Raw genomic sequence first — 5385 nt, forward strand, 5'->3', positions numbered from 1 at the left:
TAAAGCAGCCAATCCACCTTCTTGAGGAGCCTCAGGTAATTGATATATTTTTTTATCACTTTTTATTGGTGCTACAACTCATATTCCTGCTACAACATTATGTTTCTATACCACCTTTTATTGGTGCTACAACTCACTACTGCCACAACCTTATGTTTCTATACTTCTTTTTATTAGTGCTACAGCTTGTTTTGGTGTTTTGCACCACTTTCTAGTGGTGCCGCAACATTAAAAAGTGGTGAAACATTACTATACTGGTCTCTAATTGTATCTGAACCACTTCTAAAATTTGATCAATAGTTCTAAATGTTTTTGAAGCACTTTTACTTGTATTTCCACACCACTTTTTAGTGTGTTTGAACCAGTTTTTAATGTTTTGCAGCAGGTTTTAATGTTTAAGAAACAGTTTTTACTAGAAATGCACCAACTCTTCACCATAAACCCTACAAAGTGGTGTTCACCCACTAAAAAGTCTTGTTTATCCAATGCTAACAGACGTGTTTTACAAACTCGTAGGGGTATTACAGGTGCAAACGTTTTTGGTGGTGCAGCTCACTTTTTCCAAGTGATGTAGCAGTTTTTAGTCATGGTGCAACAGTTATAGTAGTGCCATAGACTTTTTACTTCTGCTTCACGAATGGTGCCCACCACCTTATGATGGTAACCAAAACCATATTAGTGGAGTTTGAACACATTTTGTTAGTAAACACTTACAAGTGCTGTCACACCACAATGAAGCGGTGCACACAACACTTACACGTATAAAAACCACTTTCACGTGGTGTTTGACCGCATTCAAGTGGTGAGAAGCCACTTTCATGTGCTAAGTCACTACGTCAGTCCATCACTCCATGCAAGTGGTGAGGCACCACTCCCAAGTGGTGTGACACCACTTTCAAGTAGTAACTAAAACCTTGTCACTACAATCAAGCGGAAAGTTCCCGCTTTGAAGTGGCCACCGCATTCAAGTGACCAGAAAACGTGTTAAAGTGGTGACTGCCCACTTTGAACTAGTTTCTCACCACTCTCAAGTGGTCATCAAGTGGTGAGACACCACTTTCATGTGCAAAGTCACTACGTTAGTCATCACTCAATGCAAGTGGTGAGACACCGCTTTCAAGTGGCCAGAAACCGCATTCAAGTGACCAGAATCCGCGTTCAAGTGGTGACTGCCCACTTTGAGCTAGTTGCTCACCACTCTCAAGTGGTCATCAAGCACTTTTCACAAGAGATCCTCCACTTCGAAGTTGTGTTGGACCAATATCTAGTTCTGATGCTGGTCTGTCGCCTAGTATTTTGTCCCTCCCAGCTACTTTTTAAGTGCTAGATTTTAATTGGTGACTGGCCACTTTGAACTAGTCGCTCACCACTCTAAAGTGGTCATCAAACACTTTTCATAAGAGCTCCTCCACTTTCAAGTTGTGTTGGACTACTATCTAGTGCTAATGCTGGTCTGTCGCCTAGTATTTTGTCCCTCCCAGCTACTTTTTAAGTGCTAGTTCTGAACTTCCCCAGAACTTTCATGTCCTTACTCACCACTTTTTAATCATTGCCCACCATATTCAAGCAATGCACATCATTTTTTATTGGCGGTTCATCACCGTCAAGTGGTTTGAAATCACTTTTAAGTCGTGCCAAACCACTTTTTAGTTACACTGAATTCGGTTTCTCACCACTATTCAGTTGTCCTCACACAACCTCTTAATATTCTACCTTTTTGTATGGTTACTAGTTTCTACACTAATTTGTATTTGTGGTGCATTATTTTCACAAGTAAAACAATACTACTGAATGTATCATTACTAGTTTTTAGTGGTGCACACTAGTTTTTAGTGATATAGAATCACTTTCAATGTTTTGAAACAATTTAACCAGTTTTGAATGCTAAGTTTATTTTTAACATTTGTATACATGTATATTGTAGGTGGAGATTTATTTAAGATTCAAGACAAAGTATGCAGATATTCAGATTTTCAATATTGCTTCGAGTCTATGAAACCGTTCTTTGTCCAAAAATTGAGGGATCACTACACCTGCTATTGTATTGTGCATGTACAAATGATTTTCCTTAAGGAGGCAGTAAATCACATGCAGACTCAAAGTTTTGATCTTCATGGTTCTTGCTGCATGTGCAACTGTCCTATATGCCTTCATCATGTCATAAAATCTAATATCTAACCAACCCAAATGATTTTCTCATATTAAATTGATCACTTAATGTGGGAGAATAAACGGGAACAAGTGTTAAGATATAGATATGTGCTTATAGATCTATCTCAACACGGGGCCAATAGTAAAGGGGCCCAAATGGGAGATGGTCTATCAAGAGCAAGGCTAACCAATGGAGCATAAGACCTTAGGGTTAGCTTCATTGAAGACCTCCAATAATGTGTGTAAAAGTCCTTTGACCTTAGGTAAGCTAGGGTTGAGCTTGAGGTGGGAACCCGGCCCAAGCTCGAGGTGTTTGTCCTGCTTGAGGTGCTTGTCGTGCTTGAGGTGTTTTTCCTGCTTGAGGTGCTTGATTAAGGTGCTTGAGGTGCTTGACTTACTCCATGCTTGAGGTGCTTGACTTGCCGCTTGATTAAGGTGCTTGAGGTGCCTTGACATGCTTGCCTGAGATGCTTGTGGGAATACCCCCTAGTCCAAGTGCTTTGTCATGCTTGATGACTAAGGTGCTTGAGCTCCTAAAGTCAAAAGCATCCCTACAAGAGGGGGGGCGAGCCCTTTTCCTAGGGATTAGAGAGAGAACACACACTCACACTCACAAGGGAAGCCCCAGCTTGAAGAGGCAGCAAGGACACATGTCAAGTCCCTACCCATGTTACCTTCATGTGTTGCTTGAAGCCTATTGGCTAGGCTTCAAAGGGGTCCAATGATAAATTACTTGAATCATCTAATTTTTTTTTTTGCATTTATCAAGTCCTCTCTCTCAAAGGGGAAAGGGGGACACTTGTCCCAAGGCTACCCATGTTGCTTGTAATGGCTCCTACTTGTGATTGGCTAGGCCTGGAGGGGTCCAATGAGCTTCAAGCATGAGCTACAAGGGGGGGTCGACCCAAGCAAGCTAGGGGGGTGCTTAGGGGGTATACTCACCCACACACACTCACAAACACTCTCATTGTGTACTATGCAAAGTGCAAGATGTCCCTCTCCTTCTCCAAGCAAGTAGAGGTTGAGAGCCTACACCAACACTCTTGGCTATGGAGTGCAAATCCATCCAAGAGCCATGCTTCAATGCTTGAGCTTGCCATCTCCTTCTTCTTCATTACTATGCTATTATGTATGCTAGCAACAAGAGTATGATAAGTGAGGAACTAATTCTTTCTCTTACTTCTTCCTCTTCCCTACCCTCATTCCCTGCTAGCTCTCTCCACCTTCGAAGGTGTTTGAGGTCTTGGGACTGAGGCTTGGGATAGTTAAAGCTTTCTTCAAGTTTATGTTATGTTTTTGATGCATGAAACCTTCCATCTTCATGGCATCACCTAGGTCACAAGGAACACAAAGACTGTATTGTAACAAGTCTCTCTTTATGGGAGAAATCATAATACAAATGCCTATTGGAGGGGGGACCGGCTCCACATAAATCCGGTCCTCAATTGTTGTCATGTTCTCTAAACTCTCTCTCTTGCAAAAGTATTGTCTATGCCAAGTTAACTAATTGCTATGATTATGTTGTTATCTTCAATTATGTCAACCCGCTATGCTCACAAAATCATTTCTTGAAAGTACTCTCATTAAATTACGCTACTCTCAAATTGAATAGAAAAATTCCATTACATTGGTATTAGAGCCTTTGGTTTCTCTTTTCTTGCTTAAGAAGAGAGGTCCTTAAGTAGCCTATAAATGGTTGATGTTGTTAATTATAATAGAGTAAGTGGAACTGGGATCTAATATCGGTTTTGTTAAGCCCACTATGTGGGGGATGGTGCACACCTCGGGAGCTTTGGACTTAATAATGGAGTCTTTTTAGACTTGCCTACGGCTTTACCATTATTGAGCCATAAGAAGTCCGAAAGGAGCTAGCCCTTGGCAACTCTGCTATGTTAGACCTACTCCTCTACTCTCTATAATTAACCACTTTGAGCCGTGGCTGTAGATACTTAAGAGCCGATTTTCAAAGGCTAAGAGGAGTGGCAACTAAGGTTTTGTATTGCCAAAGCATACACTAAGTATAAACATAAATTTTGTTAACATGGGTGACAATAATCAAGAGAGTAGAATGAACATTGATAGCTTTGATTTTGCACATGAAGGTGCTAATGATGATGCTCCCATGTTTGTGAATTATCTTGTCACTAGGTTGCAACAAGCTATGGGCCCAACCCTGTTTTGCAAGCCGAAGTTACTCAACAACTTCGTGCTTATGGAATTTCCCTTCCTCTCCCAGAGGAGAGAGAGCTTAGGAGGCCTCTTGAAGAGACCCCCAAAAGAAGACTCTCTCCCATTCGAGAGGAGGAATCCAAAGAGAAAGAAAGCAATGAAAGTCTAAGTTCTTCTGAAGAGGTGGCTCCACGAAGACGGCGGTCTAGACGATCTCCTACTCCTCCCAAGAGGAAAAGAGAAACCTATAGTCCTTCTCCTCATCACTCTGAAAGGCAAGAGAGGAAACAAAGGAAGAAAAGGGCTAGGAAGAGGTCACCCTCTTCTCCTTCTTCTTCACCTTCCTCCTCTTCCGATGAAAGTTATGGCTATTCTCCTAGAGAATACAAGAGGGGAGGACATCGCAAATCATTTCCTGCATGGCGAAGGTCACAAAAGCTAAAGAAGTTCAAGGAGGGAGGAAAGAGTATCTCTTTTCTCACCTACGATGGCACCTTTGGTGCTACCGACAAAGTGTTGGCCTTCATCCAGCAATTTGATGCGGCCTTTGGGGACGAGGGCTTCGCAGAGTCCTCCAAGCTACGCCATGTAGCTATGCACTTCCAAAAATCAGCTCGTCAATGGTGGGCTAGCCTTCGTGGCAATGGAGAAGCCCCAAAGACATGGAAAACTCTACGAGTTTCCATCATGAAGCAATTTCTTCCAAGCGATACTAAAGATAAAGTTCTTACCGAATGGCGCGGTTTGAAGCTTCTCTCTCATGAGTCTATCAACAAGTATGTAGACAAGTTTTGGGATTTACATCTCAAAGCTACTGTCTTTCAACAGATAGACTTTGCCGAACAAAGATAGCAATTCTATGCGGGATTATCTGAAGAGATGGCCGAATACATCAACTCTCAACGGCCCGGTACTATTACCGAAGTAATCCACCACAACATGGTTTCTTCACGCATCAATTTCCATCAAGGAGCTAGACGTAATGTCAAGCCCATGGAAAACAAAGATAAAAATGATGCAAAGGGAAAATCCAATGCTCAAAATAATTCCCAAGGCACTTCCAAC

Source organism: Adiantum capillus-veneris, chromosome 14 (genome assembly GCF_014529385.1).
Source record: "Adiantum capillus-veneris isolate H3 chromosome 14, ASM1452938v2, whole genome shotgun sequence".
Lineage (NCBI taxonomy): Eukaryota > Viridiplantae > Streptophyta > Polypodiopsida > Polypodiales > Pteridaceae > Adiantum > Adiantum capillus-veneris.